The sequence below is a fragment of the Coregonus lavaretus genome (genome assembly GCF_964263955.1).
Source record: "Coregonus lavaretus genome assembly, chromosome: 22".
NCBI lineage: Eukaryota > Metazoa > Chordata > Actinopteri > Salmoniformes > Salmonidae > Coregonus > Coregonus lavaretus.
Window position 1 is genome coordinate 22373599 of NC_140009.1, and position 22641 is coordinate 22396239.

The window sequence follows — 22641 nt, forward strand, 5'->3', positions numbered from 1 at the left end:
CCCTCCTCGTCTTCTTCACCATGCTAAGGAAGGGCTCGGAGTTGTTCCTGGCCACAGGAAGTGACAGGGAGGTGCTGTTGGATCTGGACTACGTGACGGGCGATCGGGGCGAACCCCAAACCACAGACCGCTATGGGAGTCTGCAGAACGGGGGCTTCATCCCACCAAGATGTGTAAGTATCCCCCACTCCCTCCCTGATCTCATCCTATTGCTGATGACCTGGAATGTTGAATGTTGCAGTACATCTTGAATGGGGTTTCTTACTGATTTGACTTCAAGTATTCTCCTCCTAGTTGTACTGATGTCGATATGATCTGAAAGATCATTGGCACTAAAAGCAGTATTTTCATTTTGACTAGAATGCTATTTTATGGTGATGTGATCTGGAATCCATATTGCGAATAGAAGCTTTTATGCTGTTGCCTATTGCAGTAGCTACAGAGTTAATACAGTTTTCTTGTCCTTTTTGTTTATCTGCTATGTAAATTTACTTTGTTATTGACCACTATGTAATGGAAATATTTTCAGCTTTCATCTGCAGTGGCTGCTTCTGATGAAGAGGATAATGATGAACCCATCTATGTGTGCTGCGATAGAACGAGTAGCCAACTGGCACAACCCCTAGGAGGGAACTACTTCAGAGATGGAAGAACCAAAATAGGTGCTTTTTAAGCCTTTTGTATATCTATACAATATTACATTCTATTTTATTTAGGTTAAATTGACTTGAATGTTTAACAAGTTGAATTGAATATGACATGTTTTACATTGCGTTTGTAATATATCCAATACAACTGAAATGCAAGATAGTCAGTAGAGACCAGCGCTCTCCAACTTCAGTCCTAGAGAGTTAATGGTTATGCAGGCTTTTTTTCCAACCCAGCACTAAGACACCTGTTTCAAATAATCATGGTCTTCACGCTGGACTTTCATCATTTGAATCAGGTGTGTTAGTGCATGGCTGGAATAAAAGCCTGCACACCCAGTAGCTTTCCAGGAACAGAGTGGCAGGTCCCTGGCAAGTAAGTAGCCTCTCACAAGCCTTTGCTTGTGCGAGCTGGAACGACTCATAGGAGCAGAAGCCTACCTCCTGTTTCTGTAGCATGAGGCAGCTTGATGTACGTACAAGCACACCCCCTGGATAGGACCTAGTTTATCGCAGGGCCTTAACCCCAATCTATCTCCTTAATGCTGAGTGCCAAGCAGAGATGCATTGGATCCCAGTTTTACAGTCTTTTGTATGACTCGTCCGGAGATCGAACTCCCAACCTTCCATTCTCAGGGTGAACACTAACCACAGGCCCACTGAGTTGGTCCATATCCTTGGTAACAGACAGTATAAAGAACAAGCCACCAATCAAACTCTAACCTGTGGCTTTGTCTGGCTGAACCTGAATCAGACTTTGTTCTAGTGTGGGAGGTGAAACGGAGAAAGCGTCGCTCCCGAAAGAGGGGGAGATGGGAGACCAGCAGTCAGGGGGTGGTCGGGGGCGGGCCAGAGGAGGGAAGCAGCAGGTCTGAACGGAGAAAGGCTCAGCTGGCTCGATGGCGGGACAAATTCACCCAAAACCTGCAGATTGCCGGCCTGCTGCTGGAAAAGGTAACATAATTGTTATGATGTACACTTCTAGATCACCTAGCTCAACAAGTGGTTAGATCGTGTTCCTACTTTCCCAATAACATTGTATTTGTATGTTACCGTAGAGAGGACAATTGTTCCTTCTTAATGCTAATGCTCTGTTGACAGTTCTACTGGTCAATCTAATACTGTACTAAATCATTCATAATTTTGTGACTGTTCTGTAATTGTTTGGCATTAGGATGAGACAGCGAGCGTGAAAAAATCTATCCATTATCTGAAACTTAGCGCCCCCTGGGATGTGTTGGTTTATTACGCAGAGCAGCTCATTCAAAGAGCGCCCCTACAGGTCAGTGCTAGTGCTACACTTTACGGTAGTGCAAAATATAGTAGTATATAATACGGTAACACCAATACTATGGTGTGTTAAGTGTTACGAAGAACATTGTTTTTATGTCGCAGGCCCAACCAAACCCGGACTTCAACACGTCTGACCGGATCCTGCATTCCCAACGTCATGGCGCAGTCCATGCCCAACAGGCCACTGGACTACTACACTTGTGCCTTTCGCAAGTCAAAGATGGAGAAGTGAGTCCCTACATCCATCCCGGAAACTTCCTGATGTCGGTTTTGATTGAGGATTCTCAAACTTTAGATGAACCACATTGCGTGCTGATCCTCATAGAGCTCTCTGTTACTGTATGTGTGTAAATGACTAGAGGTTTAACTTGGCTCTGTTTGTCCCTTCTCAGGTTCATCGGCTTTGAGGACCATGACACTTACTTCACTAACACACAGAGACACCATATAGTGAGTGCATCCATTGACTTTTTTATATCTTTACCCATATGTTGTGTAACGATGGACGTACCCCAGATATACACTGAGTGTACAAAACATTAAGAACACCTTCCTAATATTGAGTTCCAACCCCCCCTTTTTCCCTCAGAACAGCCTCAATTCATCGGGGCATGGATTCTACAAGGTGTCAAGCGTTCCACAGGGATGCTGGCCCATGTTGACTCCAACGCTTCCCACAGCTGTCAAGTTGGCTGGATGTCCTTTGGGTGGTGGACTGACCATTCTTGATACACAAGGGAAACTGTTGAGCGTGAAAAACACAGCAGCGTTGCAGTCCTTGATTCAAACCGGTGCTCCTGGCACCTACTACCATACCCTGTTCAAAGGCACTTAAACCATTTGCCTTGCCCATTCACCCTCTGAATGGCACACATACAAAATCCATGTCTCAATTGTCGCGAGGCTTAAAAATCCTCCCCTTCATCTACACTGATTTAAGTGGATTTAACAAGTGACATCAATTAGGGATCATAGCTTTCACCTGGTCAGTCTATGCCATGGAAAGCAGGTGTTCTTAATGTTTTGGGTACTCAGTGTAGATGGACATATATAGGCCTACCGACAGTGCCTTCGGAAATTATTCAGACCCCTTGACTTTTTCCACAATTTGTTACGTTACAGCCTTATTCTAAAATTGATTAAATTGTTTTTCCCCTCATCAATCTACACACAATACCCCATAATGACAAAGCAAAAACAGGTTTTTAGAAAATTTTGCAAATGTATACAAAAATAATAATTGAAATATCACATTTACATAAATATGAGCTTTACACAGTACTTTGCTGAAGCACCTTTGGCAGCAATTACAGACTCAAGTCTTCTTGGGTATGACGCTACAAGCTTGGCACACCTGTATTTGGGGAGTTTCTCCCATTCTTCTCTGCAGATCCTCTCAAGCTCTGTCAGGTTGGATGGGGAGCGTCGCTGCACAGCTATTTTCAGGTCTCTATTTTCAAGTCCGGGCTCTGACTGGGCCACTCAAGGACATTCAGAAACTTGTCCCAAAGCCACTCCTGCATTGTCTTGGCTGTGTGCTTAGGGTTGTTGTCCTGTTGGAAGGTGAACCTTCACTCCAGTCTGAGGTCCTGAGCGCTCTGGAGCAGGTTTTCATCAAGGATCTCTCTGTACTTTGTTCCGTTCATCTTTTCCTCGATCCTGACTAGTCTCCCAGTCCCTGCCGCTGAAAAACATCCCCACCATGCTGCCACCACCATGTTTCTCCGTAGGGATGGGGCCAGGATTCCTCCAGACTTGACGCTTGGCATTCAGGCCAAAGGATTCGATCTTGGTTTCATGAGACCAGAGAATCTTGTGCCAAGCTTGTAGCGTCAAACCCAAGACGACGCAATGCTGTAATCGTTGCCAAAGGTGCTTCAACAAAGTGCTGAGTAAAGGGTCTGAATACTTATGTAAATGTGATATTTTATTTTATTTTAGTATTTTTAATAAATTAGCAAAGATTTCTAAAAAACTGTTTTTGCATTGTCATCATGGTGTATTGTGTGTAGATTGATGAGGGGAAAATTTTGGAAAAAGTCAAGGGGTCCGAATGCGCTGTATATGTGGTCAAATAGGCTCTACGTCAACCTATGTCATTCTTATATGGCCAACTGGCAGTCCATGGCAGGTGTATGAGCTTCTGGCGAGGACGGTGTACGGCAAGAGGAAGCGAGCGGAGATGGGCGTGGCTCGACTGCTCAACGAGGGGGCGTACACTGCAGCGTTTCCCTTGCATGAGGTCAGACACATTCTTAATGTACCGCCACGCGCAAAGACGTGCCTATTACAGTAGTCTGTGTTAAATGTGTGTGTATGTGCACATGTGTGTGTGCTTGCATCCATGTGCGCGTGTGCGTGTACATGTGTTTGTGTGTGCGGCAAGTGTGTTTGTGTGTGTGCATGCGTACATGCATACCTGTGTGTGTGTTTCTCAGGGCCCCTTTGAGCTGCCAGCGTATGAGGTATGTCCAGATGAGCTCAACCAGAGGCAGGTCTTGTTCCAGTATTGGGCCCGCTGGTCTACGTGGTACAAGTACCAGCCACTGGACCACATCAGAGAATACTTTGGAGAGAAGATAGCCTTTTACTTTGCCTGGCTGGGTAAGCAGGATTCCTCATATTAAATCTGATACAATACCATTATTTAATTCTGTACTGCTTATATGGTTATACTTGGGGGTGGGGGGATTCATGAAACTGAACACATTTAGAGGCACACATCATACTCAAGAAGACTTTGATGAAAGAAATGCTACAATGTCTATTCACTCTTATACCATGTCCATTTTTGTTAAGATATGTGGTCAATTTACCACAACAGTACAGTTTTGTGAGTAACCCCCATTGTGTTGTGTGAGAGAGAGGTGTTGAGGAGGAGGTTTGTGTCTCTCTGGTCCTCCTCTGTAGGGTTCTACACAGCCTGGCTGCTCCCAGCATCGGTGGTGGGGACCTTTGTCTTTGTGTCAAGAGACATGTCCATTGGGACCAAAACTCCTGCGTGAGTCCTGAAACTCCATCACTTGCAATGCTTTTCTAACACATTCATTCCTTTGGCTGTAATCAAGGTTCATGGTTTGAAAACTGTACAGTATAGAGCTCTTATTATAATTATCTTTACTACAAATAGAGGCAAAAAGATGGCTCAAAGTGATGTTACAATTTATACAAGTTACGCAGGCCGCCTGTACCAGTCTTAAGACATAATGCATTACCCACGAGAGTCCTCTTCAGTTTACCAATGCAGTACTTAGTCTGTTGCATTGCTTCGCTGAGTGTGTGTGTGTGTGTGCATGTGTGTGTCTTCTTATAGCAACATCACCCAGAATGCATCACAAACCATACCAATTACATAATTGACAATCAACTTCAATAAAGGCATGAAAAAGGTAAACAAAAATATTTAGGTAATATATTATAAATGATAAATATGAACACATCAATAATAGTGGTAAGCCATGTTTTAAACTTCAATAGAACACAGGAATATGAACATATACTTTAGCTTCCACGCAACACTCAATAAACTATGCACTCTAACGGTGTGGGGAAGCTAAAGTATACTGTTTGACCGTCAAACCTCGACCAGGAAGTAAGGTGTGTGTGTGTGTGTGTGAGAGAGAGTGAAAGCGTCTGTGTGTGCGTGCTTGTGTGTCCGTCTATGTGTGTGTCGGGGAAAATAATAATATAATATATGCCATTTAGCAGACGCTTTTATCCAAAGCAACTTAAAGTAATGCGTGCATACATTTTACGTATGGGTGGTCCCGGGAATCAAACGCACTACCCTGGCATTTTAAGCGCCATGCTCTTCCAACTGAGCTACAAAAGACCATGTCTTGTCAATGTTCCCTGTGTCTGCAATGTGTTTCAATGGCAACTGCTGACCATTGCTTTCGCAGTCATTTCGGTTACGCGGTAGTAAAATATGTGCAAAACTTTGTCACTTGTTTTTCTCGCCGTTTGTTTACACGCAGAATCTGTCCACGAGAGAATACTTTCTCGGGACCAGTGTTTGATGGCTTGGTGGTGACTCACAGTCAATTTACCAGGCCATAAAGATAGGGAGTCTAAAGATCCAATAACAGAGAGAAGGAAGAAAAGCATTGAGCCACTTACAGGCCCAAGGACATTAGTGTAACTCCTCATGTTCATTGTGGATTAGTGCTATCAATCACTGTACAATATAAAAGCCAGAGAGCCTTAGTCTCTGGTGATGTACTCTGTAGCAAGCAATCAAGGGATAATCATTTTCACATTACTGTAAATGCAAATGTGTCTGAAATGGCACCCTATTCACTATATAGTGCGCTACTTTTGACCAAGGCCCATAGGGAGTATGGACTGAAAGTAGTGAAGTCTGTGTATGTGATTCTGTGCCTGACTGTCCACAGCAAGGAGATCTGTAACAGTGGGAACAGCTGCCTGATGTGTCCTCTCTGTAAGACCTGCAAGGCCTGGAACATGTCTGATATCTGCCCCATGGTTAAGGTACTGTATGCTGGACATTTACAGTATATTTTTTATTGAACCTTTATTTTAACAGGGAAGACATGTTTAGACATAGGTCTCTTTTACAAATGTGCCCTGTATATATAACATAAATATACACATTACACCCAAACTTACCACTCCAAAAAGGTCTTGTTAACAAACTATCGTTTTGGCAGTCGGTTAGGACATCTACTTTGTGCATGACACAAGTAATGTTTCCAACAATTGTTTATAGACAGATTATTTCACTTATAATTCACTGTATCACAATTCCAGTGGGTCAGAAGTTTACATACACTAAGTTGACTGTGCCTTTAAACAGCTTGGAAAATTCCAGAAAATGATGTCATGGTTTAGAAGCTTCTGATAGGCTAATTGACATCATTTGAGTCAATTGGAGGGGTACTTGTGGATGTATTTCAATGCCTACCTTCAAACTCAGTGCCTCTTTGCTTGACATCATGGGAAAATCAAAAGAAATCTGCCAAGACCTCAGAAAACTAATTGTAGACCTCCACAAGTCTGGTTCATCCTTGAGAGCAATTTCCAAACGCCTGAAGGTACCATGTTCATCTGTACAAACAATAGTACCCAAGTATAAACACCATGGGACCACACAGCCGTCATACCGCTCAGGAAGGAGATACGTTCTGTCTCCTAGAAATTAACGTACTTTGGTGCGAAAGGTGCAAATCAATCCCAGAACAACAGCAAATGACCTTGTGAAGATGCTGGAGGAAACATGTACAAAAGTATCTACAGTGGGGAAAAAAAGTATTTAGTCAGCCACCAATTGTGCAAGTTCTCCCACTTAAAAAGATGAGAGAGGCCTGTACTTTTCATCATAGGTACACATCAACTATGACAGACAAAATGAAAAAACAAAATCCAGAAAATCACATTGTAGGATTTTTTATGAATTTATTTGCAAATTATGGTGGAAAATAAGTATTTGGTCAATAACAAAAGTTTCTCAATACTTTGTTATATACCCTTTGTTGGCAATGACACAGGTCAAACGTTTTCTGTAAGTCTTCACAAGGTTTTCACACACTGTTGCTGGTATTTTGGCCCATTCCTCCATGCAGATCTCCTCTAGAGCAGTGATGTTTTGGAGCTGTCGCTGGGCAACACGGACTTTCAACTCCCTCCAAAGATTTTCTATGGGGTTGAGATCTGGAGACTGGCTAGGCCACTCCAGGACCTTGAAATGCTTCTTACGAAGCCACTCCTTCATTGCCCGGGCGGTGTGTTTGGGATCATTGTCATGCTGAAAGACCCAGCCACGTTTCATCTTCAATGCCCTTGCTGATGGAAGGAGGTTTTCACTCAAAATCTCACGATACATGGCCCCATTCATTCTTTCCTTTACACGGATCAGTCGTCCTGGTCCCTTTGCAGAAAAACAGCCCCAAAGCATGATGTTTCCACCCCCATGCTTCACAGTAGGAATGGTGTTCTTTGGATGCAACTCAGCATTCTTTGTCCTCCAAACACGACGAGTTGAGTTTTTACCAAAAAGTTCTATTTTGGTTTCATCTGACCATATGACATTCTCCCAATCCTCTTCTGGATCATCCAAATGCACTCTAGCAAACTTCAGACGGGCCTGTACATGTACTGGCTTAAGCAGGGGGACACGTCTGGCATTGCAGGATTTGAGTCCCTGGCGGCGTAGTGTGTTACTGATGGTAGGCTTTGTTACTTTGGTCCGAGCTCTCTGCAGGCCATTCACTAGGTCCCCCCGTGTGGTTCTGGGATTTTTGCTCACCGTTCTTGTGATCATTTTGACCCCACGGGGTGAGATCTTGCGTGGAGCCCCAGATCGAGGGAGATTATCAGTGGTCTTGTATGTCTTCCATTTCCTAATAATTGCTCCCACAGTTGATTTCTTCAAACCAAGCTGCTTACCTATTGCAGATTCAGTCTTCCCAGCCTGGTGCAGGTCTACAATTTTGTTTCTGGTGTCCTTTGACAGCTCTTTGGTCTTGGCCATAGTGGAGTTTGGAGTGTGACTGTTTGAGGTTGTGGACAGGTGTCTTTTATACTGATAACAAGTTCAAACAGGTGCCATTAATACAGGTAACGAGTGGAGGACAGAGGAGCCTCTTAAAGAAGAAGTTATAGGTCTGTGAGAGCCAGAAATCTTGCTTGTTTGTAGGTGACCAAATACTTATTTTCCACCATAATTTGCAAATAAATTCATTAAAAATCCTACAATGTGATTTTCTGGAAAAACATTTCTCAATTTGTCTGTCATAGTTGACGTGTACCTATGATGAAAATTACAGGCCTCTCTCATCTTTTTAAGTGGGAGAACTTGCACAATTGGTGACTGACTAAATACTTTTTTCCCCCACTGTATGTGAGAATGCTATTCATTGACTACAGCTCAGCGTTCAACACCATAGTGCCCTCAAAGCTCATCACTAAGCTAAAGACCCTGGGACTAAACACCTCCCTCTGCAACTGGATCCTGGACTTCATGATGTGCCGCCCCCAGGTGGTAAGGGTAGGTAACAACATATCCGCCATGCTGATCCTCAACACGGGGGCCCCTCAGGGGTGCGTGCTCAGTCCCCTCCTGTACTCCCTGTTCACTCATGACTGCATGGCCAGGCATGACTCCATCACCATCATTAAGTTTGCCGATGACACAACAGCGGTAGGCCTGATCACCGACAACAACGAGACAGCCTATAGGGAGGTCAGAGACCTGGCCGTGTGGTGCCAGGACAACAACCTCTCCCTCAACGTGATCAAGACTAAGGAGATGATTGTGGACTACAGGAAAAAAGACCGAGCACACCCCCATTCTCATCGACGGGCTGTAGTGGAGCAGGTTGAGAGCTTCAAGTTCCTTGGTGTCCGCATCACCAACAAACTAACATGGTCCAAGCACACCAAGACAGTCGTGAAGAGGGCACGACAAAACCGATTCCCCTTAAGGAGACTGAAAATATTTGGCATGGGTCCTCAGATCCTCAAAAGGTTCTACAGCTACACCACCGAGAGCATCCTGACTGGTTGCATCACTGCCTGGTATGGCAACTGCTCTGCCTCTGACCGTAAGGCACTACAGATGGTAGTGCGTACGGCCCAGTACATCACTGGGGCCAAGCTTCCTGCCATCCAGGACCTCTATACCAGGCGGTGTCAGAGGAAGGCCTTAGAAATTGTCAAAGACTCCAGCCACCCTAGTCATAGACTGTTCTCTCTGCTACTGCATGGCAAGCGGTACCGGAGCGCCAAGTCTAGGTCCAAGAGGCTTCTAAACAGCTTCTACCCCCAAGCCATAACTCCTGATAATCTAATCAAATGGCTACCCAGACTATTTGCATTGCCCCCCCCCACCCACCCCTCTTTTACGCTGCTACTATTCTCTGTTTATTATCTATGCATAGTCACTTTAATAATTCCACCTACATTCACCTCGACTAACCGGTGCCCCCGCACATTGACTCGGTACCGGAACCCCCTGTATATACCCTCACTATTTTTACTGCTGCTCTTTGATTATTTGTTACTTTTATTTCGTATAATGTTATATAGTATTTTTTTGCTCTTTTTTTTGGTATTCTTTCTTAAAACTACATTGTTGGTTAAGGGCTTGTAAGTAAGCATTTCACTGTAAGTTACATACATACATTACATTTACATTTAGCAGACGCTCTTATCCAGAGCGACTTACAGTTAGTGCATACATTATTTTATTTTTATTTTCATACCCCATGGGAATCGAACCCACAACCCTGCCGTTGCAAACGCCATGCTCTACCAACTGAGCTACCTCCCTGCCGGCCATTCCCTCCCCTACCCTGGACGACGCTGGGCCAATTGTGCGCCGCCCCATTGGTCTCCCGGTTGCGGCCGGCTACAGCAGAGCCTGGATTCGAACCAGGATCTCTAGTGGCACAGCTAGCACTGCGATGCAGTGCCTTAGACCACTGCCCCACTCGGGAGACTGCGCCAAGCAAGTTCTACACCTGTTGTATGTGACAAACACAATTTGATTTGATTTGATTTGAAAAGCATTTCAATTAACAGATGTGCCTTGTTAAAAATTAAATTGTGTAATTTATTTCCTTCCTAATGTGTTTGAGCCAATCAGTTGTGTTGTGACAAGGTAGGAGGGGTATACAGAAGATAGCCCTATTTGGTAAAAGACCAAGTCCATATTATGGCAAGAACAGCTCAAATAAGCATAGAGAAACGACAGTCCATCATTACTTTAAGACATGAAGGTCAGTCAATATGGAAAATGTCAAGAACTTTGAAAGTTTCTTCAAGTGCAGTCGCAAAAACCATCAAGAGCTATGATGAAACTGACTCTCATGAGGACCGCCACAGGAATGGAAGACCCAGAGTTACCTCTGCTGCAGAGGATAAGTTCATTTGAGTTACCAGCCTCAGAAATTGTAGCCCAAATAAATGCTTCACAGAGTTCAAGTAACAGAAACATCTCAACATCAACTGTTCAGAGGGGACTGTGTGAATCAGGTCTTCATGGTTGAATTGCTGCAAAGAAACCACTACTAAAGGACACCAATAAAGAAGAAGAGACTTGCTTGGGCCAAGAAACACGAGCAATGGACATTAGACAGGTGGAAATGTGTCCTGGTCTGGTCCAAATTTGAGTTTTTTGGTTCCAACCACTGTGTCTTTGTGAGATACGGTGTGGGTGAACGGATGATATCCTCACGTGTAGTTATTTCCGTAAAGCATGGAGGGGAAGGTGTTATGGTGTGGGGGTGCTTTGCTGGTGACACTGTCTATGATTTATTTAGAATTCAAGGCACACTTAACCAGCATGGCTACCACACCATTCCACAGCGATACGCCATCCCATCTGGTTTGGGCTTAGTGGGACTATCATTTGTTTTTCAACAGGACAATGACCCAACACACCTCCAGGCTGTGTAAAGGCTATTTTACCAATAAGGAGAGTGATGGAGTGCTGCATCAGATGACCTGGCCTCCACAATCCCCTGACCTCAACCAAATTGAGATGGTTTGGGATGAGTCGGACCGCAGAGTGAAGGAAAAGCAGCCAAGTGCTCAGCATATGTGGGAACTCCTTCAAGACTGTTGGAAAAGCATTCCAGGTGAAGCTGGTTGAGTGAATGCCAAGAGTGTGCAAAGCTGTCATCAAGGCAAAGGGTGGCTATTTGAAGAATCTCAAATATAAAATATATTTTGATTTGTTTAACACTTTTTTGGTTACTACATGATTCCATATGTGTTATTTCATAGTTATGTCTTCACTAATATTCTACAATGTAAAAAATAGTAAAGATTAAGAAAAACCCTACAAGGAGTAGGTGTGTCCAAACTTTTGACTGGTACTGTATATATACAGTGCCTTCGGAAAGTACTAAGACCCCTCCACATTTTGTTACGTTATAGGCGTATTCTAAAATTGATCAAATAAACACATTTCCTCAGCAATCTACACACAATACCCCATAATGACAAACCAAAAAGAGGTGTTTAGAAATGTTACCAAATGTATTAAATTTAAAAAACAGAAATACCTTCTTTACATAACTATTTGCTATGAGACTCGAAATTGAGCTCAGGTGCATCCTGTTTCCATTGTTCATCCTTGAGATGTTTCTACAACTATATTTGGAGTCAACCTGTGGTAAATTCAATTGCTTGGACATGATTTGAAAAGGCACACACCTGTCTATATAAGGTCCCACAGTTGACAGTGCATGTCAGAGCAAAAAACAAGCCATGAGGTCAAAGGAATTGTCCGTAGAGCTCCGAGACAGGATTGTGTTGAGGCACAGATCTGTGCCAAGGGTACCAAACCATTTCTGCAGCATTCAAGGTCCCCAAGAACCCAGTGGCCTTCATAATTCTTAAATGGAAGACGTTTGGAACCACCAAGACTCCTCCTAGAGCTGGCCGCCCGGCCAAACCGAGAAATCGGGGGAGAAGGGCCTTGGTCAGGGAGTTGACCAAGAACTCGATGGTCACTCTGACATAGCTCCAGAGTTCCTCTGTGGAGATGGGAGAACCTTCCAGAAGGACAACCATCTCTGCAGCACTCCACCAATCAGGCATTTATCGTAGAGTGGCCAGACGGAAGCCACTCATCAGTAAAAGGCACATGACAGCCCGCTTGGTGTTTGCCAAAAGGCACCTAAAGGACTCCGACCATAAGAAACAAGATTCTCTGGTCTGATGAAACCAAGATTGAACTCTTTGGCCTGAATGCCAAGCGTCACGTCTTGAGGAAACCTGGTGGTGGCAGCATCATGCTGTGGGGATGTTTTTCAGCGGCAGGGACTGTGAGACTAGTCAGGATCGAGGGAAAGATGACGGAGCAAAGTACAGAGAGATCCTTGATGAAAACCTGCTCAAGAGCGCTCAGGACCTCAGACTGGGGCGAAGGTTCACCTTCCAACAGGACAACGACCCTAAGCATACAGCTAAAACGACGCAGGAGTGGCTTTGGGACACGCTCTGAATGTCCTTGAATGGCCCAGCCAGAGACCGGAATTGAACCCAATCGAACATCTCTGGAGAGACCTGAAAATAGCTGTGCAGCGACACTCCCCATTCAACCTGACAGAGCTTGAGAGGATCTGCAGAGAAGACTGGGTGAAACTCCCCAAATACAGGTGTACCAAGCTTGTAGTATCATACCCAAGAAGATTCGACGCTGTAATCGCTGCCAAAGGTGCTTCAACAAAGTACTAAGTAAAGGGTCTGAATACTTATATAAATGATATATTTCCATTTTTTATTTTTAATAATTTTTTTATATTACAATTTCTAAAAAACGTTTTTTGCTTTGTCATTATGGGGTATTGTGTATCGATTGATGAGGTAAAAAAAATATTTAATACATTTTAGAATAAGGCTGTAACGTAACAAAATGTGGAAAAAGTGAAGGGCTTTGAAGACTTTCCGAATGTGGTGTGTCTGTGTTGGCAGGTGGGCTACCTGTTTGACCACACCTTCAGTGTGTTAATGTCCTTCTGGGCAGTCACCTTCCTGGAGTACTGGAAACGCAAGATGGCCACCCTGGCTCACCACTGGGACTGCATGGACTTCCAGGAGGAGGAGGTCTGGATTAGAGCCAATTCATTAAAGGATTTTCATTAATTTCAATTTCTATACTTTTGTAATTCTGTGATATGTGTGAGTGAGAAAGTTACAGAGGGTCAAAGATCATACCCCCAAGACATGATATCCTCCCCTGTTATTGGTAATGGTGAGAGGTTAGCATGTATTTGGGGTATGATCTTTGACCCTCTGTAACTTTCTCACTCATCATTATTCACAATTCATTCAGGATTATCCGTAATCATGGTAGCATCCACATTAATGTGTTTAGAAACTATTCTTATTTACAACAAAAGGGACTCAAAAATGGCACAATATATTATTTACCATTTCTATTGGGCACAAAATAATCTCAAACACAATCAAAACTAACTGTAAATACATCCAACAAGTTTGGAGAGTCAATTGCGTACTAGGAATATGGGACCAAATACTACGTTTGACTACTTTATAAGAATCTTAAGGGGTGTCAATAATTTTGAGCCCTACCTTTTTGAGAGAGAAAAAAGTATTACTTGTTAAACAAAATCTTTCTCTGAGCAATTGTATTAGTATAAAAAATAATTATATTATATTAATATAATGTCCCTTTTTTTCTTCTTTTTTTTTTAGCATACAACATAGCTCAGTATTTGAATTATTTATTTTATACAGTCATTATTGCTAATCTTTATCAAGGGTGTCAATAATTTCGGACCCCACTGTATGTTACACATTGGTGCATGGCATGTGTTTGTATCTAGGAGCGTCCGCGGCCTGAGTTTGCGGCCATGGCTCCAGTGACGGGAGTGAAAGAGCCCTACTTCCCAGAGAAGGCCCGGCTGTCCCGCATGCTCACTGGCTCCATGGTCATCATCATCATGGTAAGACACTGAGTTTTACTCTCTTCGTGTCCTTTGCTTTGTGTTTATTGATGTGGCAGAGCACACCAGGGGTAGCCGGGTACCAGATCTGCCACTGTCACTGACATGACAATGACTAAAGGAGTTGGTATTACGGCACAAACAGATCTTGAACAGTTATTCATTATCATGAGACCTGACCAGTTAAAATTCAAAACCCTCCTTATAGGCTAATACAGAAATCCCAAAGTTGTTCCTGGCCAGGCCACACGGTCAGGGAAAACGTTGTACCCTAGTGGAAAAGGTGAGGAAAGGATGCCATTTTAGTGTACTGTATTTGAGGTGTAGTTGAACTAATATTCATCTTATTCACCTCACTTCTCTTTCCTCTGTCTACCCCTGTCTGTCCCCAGTTGTGTGTGGTGATGATCTTCCTGGTGACAGTGATCATGTATCGTGGGATAGTGAGTGTGATGATGTACCGCACAGGCAGCGTTGTGCTGCGTACTCAGGTACAGTACAATACACTCTGCTCTGATGAATAAAGCTGCTGACACTGGATCAGAATACCCTTCAAAACACCTGACAATGGGTGACATCTGCCATTTAGCTAATGCCAGCAGATACGTTAGCTCAGATTGATACATTAGCTCAGATTTTCTGTGTGTGCGCGTGTGTGTGTTCCCTCAGGCAGGGAACATTGCCAATATCTCCAGCAGTTTGGTGAATCTGGCCCTGATTCTGCTGATGGGGCAGGTCTATACTGCGTTGGCACTGCAGCTCACTAAATGGGGTAAGAACACAGCCCTCAGCCACCTCCCTATCTGCCTCAGCCAATACACTACCAATCAATACATCTACCCACAGAGAAATCTACTTCTTTGGGTTTTGATTAAGCGTCTGCATCTATCACAGTGGCCTCAAAAAGAAAACATTGTCTATCAGATAAGTGTGAAGACTATTTAAAAACTTAGCAGTATATTGAAAGTGGTGGTGTATAGTCCAAGATTCAAATGCCATTACAGTACAGCAGATACATTTTGTTCCTGTAACGTGCATTTCATGTATAATCTTACCCTCAAAGGTTTTTACCTTTCTCTGGTGGAATAACATTTGTTTAAAGATTTTTGACGAATTGATTTTATTGTTTTTGGATGTTTGGACAGAGATGCAGAGAACACAGACACAGTACGAAGACGCGTTTACCTTCAAGGTGTTTGTGTTCCAGTTTGTCAACTTCTACTCCTCTCCCTTCTATGTGGCATTCTTCAAGGGAAGGTACTGTTTATTATAGCATGATGCTACTGGTATCTGGCTGGTTTGACACCCCTGCAATAGACCAACCATTTGTATCTATTCCAATGGCAGGTTTGTGGGATATCCTGGACACTATGGTACCTTGCTTGGTATGAGAAATGAAGATGTACGTTTTCAGAAATGACAACCCATATTTGCATACACAGAACCATGTTCTCATAAAGACCTTTTCACGTTACCGGTATATTTATGTTGGATGGATTTATTTTTGTCTCTCTACTTTGTGTGTGTGTGTTTCAGTGTGGTCCAGGGGGTTGTTTCATTGAACTGGCTGAGCAGCTCTTCATCATCATGGTGGGGAAACAGCTCATCAGTAATGTTCAGGAGTTTGTCATCCCGTAGGTTTCCTCCCTGACTCTCCTACTATTAACTTGAGGGCAAATCCTAGTTTCCACTTAGGTCGAATTTTCACTTATCCTACCATTGACATCATTGGATTACTAAGTGAAATTAGACTTAAGTATAGGATTCACCCCTCACTGATTCTGTCATCCTTTATCTCACTCCTTTGGCATGAGTATAAATAGCCTGGTAGCACAATTTGCTTTGCTTTAGCCAACCCTTCTCTTGTCCATATAGCATCACAATGAAGAGTTGGCTTAAGGACAAATACATTTGGCTACTAGTGTTTGCCTCTGATTTTGTTTCCTACAGTGTGAGAGTCTCCATGGTCTCTGTATAATGATAGGAACTCTGTGTGGGTGGTACAATGTGGCTTTAGTATACTGTACTGCAGTATTGGGCCAGCCGGCAAAGGAGCTATAGTGGTGGTGCAGTAGATGCTGAGAAATGCTCTATTTGCATTATTCTTACACCCCTCTCCTCTCATTCTTGCTTTCTCTCTCCTGTCCTCTCTTCTCTTCCTGTCCTCCTCTCCTCAGTAAGGTGAAGGCATGGCAACAGAAGAGGGCGCTGAATAAGGTGCGTGGAATGCAGGCATCCCAGGAGCCTCGGCGGTGGGAGGAGGACTATCAACTGGTAGAGTGTGAGGGCCTGTTTGAGGAGTACCTGGAAATCGGTAAGACAACAACAACAACCACACTCTGAGGGTTAGTAGTAGGAGTCCTTTTTCCATCCGAATAGATTACTTGTGGATTTTGATTTATATTGCATACAAGCCATTCAATCTTTGAAGGCTAAAAGTGAAATGAAATACATAAAGTGTTATAAAAGTTATCAAATCCATCAAGCAAAAATAACTCAAAACTACACGAGCAAACAAAGAACAAACACAAAAGGGTTTTGTAAACATACAAATTAATACATCTTCCTGTGTCAATATTTAATAAATAGTTTGTTCTTACAAGTGGATATTGTTGATCTATTGTGGATGCATTACTTTGTCTTACATTATCATCCTAATTTCACCCTCCTCGGTAGGGTTGCTAACCTCTGACATTCTCCATCCATCCCACAGTGCTCCAGTTTGGATTCATCACCATATTCGTGGCGGCGTTCCCCCTGGCGCCACTCTTCGCCCTGCTCAACAACTGGGCCGAAATGCGCCTGGATGCCCACAAGTTTGTGTGCGAGTACAGGAGGCCCGTGGCCGAGCGCGCCCAGAACATCGGCGTGTGGTTCAACATCCTGGAGGCCTTGTCGCACCTGTCCGTCATCATCAATGTGAGTCGCATTGTGATGACCTCATCACCCGTGTGCTGTATTTTTTTCAATTCCAAAATTGGTCTGGAAATATCTGGTCTGAAAACATCTGATAAACTTAGATTTTGTAATGTCCCTTTAAGCAGTATATTGAAAGGATTCTAATATTATTATGTAGTGTTTTTATAATTTCTGTTCATTTTAATTTACTGTACCATCTAAAATGCTTTTGTATGTCAATCTACCCCTTTCAGGCTTTCTTGATCGCCTTCACGTCAGATTTCTTACCGCGACTGCTCTACCAGTACAAGTTTGACAACAATCTGAACGGATATGTTAATTTCACTCTGGCCTATGCTCCGCCCAGCTACACCAGCCATCCCATGTGCAGGTAATAGTGATCATAAATACACACTGGAACACACTATAGTAGATACAGTATAGTATAGCTGTTGTATATACTTTAAGGCATAGTTCAGTGACATGTTTAGATATGTGATTCCGTAGCAATCCACAGTTTAGTTTTGTTAGACTAGCCACTGCCAACAAATGCTTATATTAGGATTTTTATACCAAACTCCCATGCAAGTCAAACTCCCCTGTTTAGCATGTTTTAAATTTCATCTCCAAGTCTTTCCAGTAGAGGGCAGAATGGGTGATGTTGACAACCCTGACCTGTTGTTGACAACCATGAATGTGTGTGCTCTGTGTTGCCTGTAGATATAAAGCCTTTAGGGACAACAATGGAAATTACACCCTGGTTTACTGGGAACTCCTGGCTGTGAGGTTAGGCTTCATCATCGCTTTCGAGGTACTCTGTCTGTCTGTCTGTCTGTCTGTCTGTCTCTTCTTTCCACTTACTCCTATATATAACCTGTGCCTTTTGCATTCTTTCCTTATACTGTGCCATGTCCGTCTTTCTGTTAATTACTTGTTCTGTCCTACCCTCTTATCTACAACCTGTGTATGTTATTGTGTACCTGTGATAATTTGAAGCTTGCTAATCTTTGCCTCCCAGTCTTTTACAAGGTATTTTATTATTTTATATGTTATCACCTTTACTCTATTGATATTAGTCTCCTCAGAATCCTTCTTCTTCTGCTGAGGTTTCTGTCTAGTTTCACCCTATGTCTTCTTTTCCATCTCTCTCGCTCTCTCTATTTATCCTCCTTTACCTTCCTGTCACCGCCAATGTATGCTCTTTTCCCTCCATCCCTCCCTCCCTCTCTCCAGCACGTAGTGTTTTTCGTCCTGCGAGCAATAGACTGGATGGTGCCGGATGTCCCTGAGTCTCTGGAGCTGAAGATGAAGAGAGAGCGCTACTTGGCTAAGCAGGCCCTGGCCGACAACCAGGAGGCCCTGTTCGTGAGTCAGCGAGCCCCGGCCTCCAGCCCAGGTCAGTGGAACATGCCGATGCTCACACACCCTCACCCTCACTTTTCCTCCTTCGGTTCAGTTTTATCCCTGTTATATTATATTAGTGGTTACTCATTAGCTAGGGCTCCTGTTCATTTGAAACTACACACACATAAAGTAAGTCATTAAGGATATAAATTGATGACTCAGGGTGAATCCCAAATGGCACCCTATTCCCAATGTAGTGCACTACCTTTGGAAAGGGCGCCCATAGGGCTCTGGTCAAAGTAGTGCACTATATATAGAATAGGGTGCCATTTGGGACACAGACAGTATCTCATTGGATCCAGTGTACATTTCCTGGAGTATTAAGGGCAGTGAAACCAGAGAGAGACATGTTGCAGTAACTGCTTGACTGGATTTATCGATTCTAATGCTGCTGCATAAGTAGTGAAAGCAGTGGTGTTAATAAGTTGCATATTACACTATCAATGAAACCAATTTGGTCTTCAGAAATGAATTCCAGACTTTATAGTCTTTTATTGACTTTATAGCCCCCACCCCCCACACACACACACACACAAACACACACAAAAACCACTGAGCCTTCACTGCTCAAGTTAGCAGCAGCTAGCATGTTTGCTCTGTGATTCACACTCAGTAAAAAAAAATACACAAAAAACACGCACGTGCACACACAGTGAGAAAAGCAATGACTAAAAACTCACAATGTTTAAAGGCTGGGCTCACTACAATGGTCATAATATGGCGACAGAAATGCTAAAGTGTTCAAAGCCAGACCCATACATCCTTAACCTAAGTTATTGCATCCATAAGACTTTTCCCCTGGCATGTGTAGCCTCTCTCTCTCATTGCATCCCATCAGACTGGTGCTTGCTCGCCCATTGTTTCTCGTTGTGGTCCTGTCAGTGGTGTAGTGGTGGGTGTGCATCCCCGTGTTCTGACCATGCCATTGTGGTATTTTTATTTTGTATTTTTTTATTTTACCTTTATTTAACTAGGCAAGTCAGTTAAGAACAAATTCTTATTTACGATGACGGCCTACACCGGCCAAACCCGGACGACGCTGTAGTAGTTGTGTGGTAGTTGTGTTTCTTGTCGTGAACGTCCTGGATGGGGTGAGTAGAAATTCTCACTCCTGCAGTCTGTTAAGCTTCTAAGTAATATATATATATATATAACTAAAGTTAAAGGGCAACAACAAGAATGGCCAGTCTTATCAATCCATTAAAGACATCTCGTAAAATGAGTTGTATGCTGTAACTCAGTAACATAACATGATAGAGCAAGCACCTTTGTGTCTACTGTCTGTCTGTTTGTGTCCACCGTCTGTCTGTCTGTCTGTCTGTCTGCTCTTGTGTGCTTCAGTGTTCTCTACGATTATTCTAACCAAAGCTGTACCCATGTTGTCTCTCCCTCCCCATTCTCTCCCCATCCAAACTGTACTGTCTGCCTCAAAGCAAGCAACGTGTCCTTTGGCAACATGAGTTAGGACTGCAGTGCGTAACGGACGGGGAGGGGAATGGAGGAGAGGTAATAATAATAATAATATGCCATTTAGCAGACGCTTTTATCCAAAGCGACTTACAGTCATGCGTGCATACATTTTTGTGTATGGGTGGTCCCGGGGATCGAACCCACTACCTTGGCGTTACAAGCGCCGTGCTCTACCAGCTGAGCTACAGAGGACCAGCTACAGAGGTAGAGGGAGATAAAAGAGACTCTTTTGCATTTCAGGTCCCATCAATGAATATGTTTCCCTATTGGCTCTATGTCTGTCCACTATGGTCAGTCTTTAGGTTTGGTTACAGCAGGGGTGGCCATACTTATCCGCAAAGGAACGGTGTGGTTGCAGGTGTTTGTTCCAGCCAAGTGGTAACACACCTGATTAAAATGATAAACTTATCATAGTCTTTCATTAAGACTTTGATTAGTTGAATTTGCTGTGTTACTGCTAGGCTGGAACAAAAGCTGGCACCTACACCGGCCTTTTGCGGGTAATATTGTGGTTTACACCTGGTTTACAATATGTGAGATTTGGTTTGTATTGTTACATTTTTTGATGCTAGTCCTGCTTTTCTACACTACACTATCACTCTATATTTGTAATGAGATAAACCTGAAACATATTGGGAATCTTGTTGCTTATCTTGTTGGTGTAAGAGTTGCTACTGTACTATACGATTGAAGTCTTTCTACAAGTGTAACATGTTTTGTGCAAGCTGTTTTGTATTTCAAATTTGGGAAAATAACTCTGGTTGGATGAATGAGATACAGTACCACTAATGTGTCAATCTCAAATAAATTCTCAAAGTTCAAGATGCCAGAGAACTCTGTTGTTATCTTACCGGAAAATCTTCTCCCCTTTCCTCCCCATGCCCTCAGAAACGTAACCCCCCTTGGAAAAGGAGAACTCTAGCCAGATGAAACCCCTCTGATTTATTAGGAGTCAGAGAGAGACAGGTGTTCTGTTCAGTATTTCTCTCCCCTCTTTTCCCTCTGCTCCTACCCACCCTTCTGAAATATTCCTGTGGCCTTGGGCGACTCCTCTTTTTCTCTCTGCCTCTCTCTCACCCCCCATTCTCTCTTCCTCTCTCTCTCTCTCTCTCTCTCTCTCTCTCTCTCTCTCTCTCTCTCTCTCTCTCTCTCTACTGCTGTAGCGTTCATCTTTGGCTTGTTATGATTCATGTGAGTGTGTTCGTCTGCCATTCAGCCTGCAGGAAGTGTGCGTTAGTACATGTCAGTTAGTGGAGGCAGGTATGCAACGTGGTCACAGTCTCCCACAGACACTGTGTGTTCCAAATGGCACCCTATTCCCTATGTAGTGCACTCCTTTTTATAGGGTTCTGTAGGCAAAAAGGTGCTATTTGGGACATGGATACTGTACTAATGGTTCTCGCATTATACCTCAACATCACACTTAAAGTAACTGTCCTTTGAAAATCTCCCTTTAAAAAGTACATATTCTGTTAACTCATACCCGAATAATGTTGTTGACTCATCCTATACTCGTATTTGTGGCCATAGCAAACTTCTATCTCAAACTGCTGGCCAATCAGCTGTCTACTAGCATGAATATTTTTAATGACCGGTATACGCCCACACCATTCTGTTGTTGGGGTACGCCCACACCATTTAAACACAGAAAAGCTGCTTCTTAACATACTTAATAAATCAATTTGGGAAGGAAAACTATTTCACTCATTTTGTAATTAATTATAGGTCATATTTCATAGAAATCTGTAAACACTAGACATTTAGTTTTGGTGGCAGCATCATGCTGTGGGGATGTTTTTCATCAGCAGGGACTGGGAAACTGGTCAGAATTGAAGGAATGATGGATGGTGCTAAATACAGGGAAATTCTTGAGGGAAACCTGTTTCAGTCTTCCAGAGATTTGAGACTGGGACGGAGGTTCACCTTCCAGCAGGACAATGACCCTAAGCATACTGCTAAAGCAACACTCGAGTGGTTTAAGGGGAAACGTTTAAATGTTTTGGAATGGCCTAGTCAAAGCCCAGACCTCAATCCAATTGAGAATCTGTGGTAATACTTAAAGATTGCTGTATACCAGCGGAACCCATCAACCTTGAAGGAGCTGGAGCAGTTTTGCCTTGAAGAATGGGCAAAAATCCCAGTGGCTAGATGTGCCAAGCTTAAAGAGACATACCCCAAGAGACTTGCAGCTGTAATTGCTGCAAAAGGTGGCTCTACAAAGTATTGACTTTGGGGGGGGGGGGTGAATAGTTATGCACGCTAATGTTTTCTGTTTTTTTGTCTTATTTCTTGTTTGTTTCACAATAAAAATTGTTTTGCATCTTCAAAGTGGTAGGCATGTTGTGTAAATCAAATGATACAAACCCCCAAAAAATCAATTTTAATTCCAGGTTGTAAGGCAACAAAATAGGAAAAATGCCATGGGGGGTGAATACTTTCACAAGCCACTGTAGCTACTTGCTTAATTGCGTGGGCACACACACACAGACACA

At 43.2% G+C, this 22641-nt stretch overlaps 1 pseudogene across 1 annotated transcript; it reads left to right on the forward strand.

The window, feature by feature from the left end:
- Window positions 1-20: 20 nt before the first annotated feature.
- LOC311149884 (anoctamin-7-like) lies at window positions 21-19569 on the forward strand (annotated as a pseudogene). The gene is made up of 23 exons: window positions 21-173; window positions 530-662; window positions 1402-1601; window positions 1822-1929; window positions 2043-2168; window positions 2333-2390; window positions 4072-4182; window positions 4379-4544; window positions 4851-4941; window positions 6335-6431; window positions 13383-13514; window positions 14258-14377; window positions 14770-14868; window positions 15047-15149; window positions 15523-15634; window positions 15725-15779; window positions 15914-16011; window positions 16555-16691; window positions 17091-17296; window positions 17530-17666; window positions 17996-18086; window positions 18509-18671; window positions 19562-19569. The product of its transcript is annotated as an anoctamin-7-like (transcript).
- The last annotated feature ends 3072 nt before the right edge of the window (window positions 19570-22641 follow it).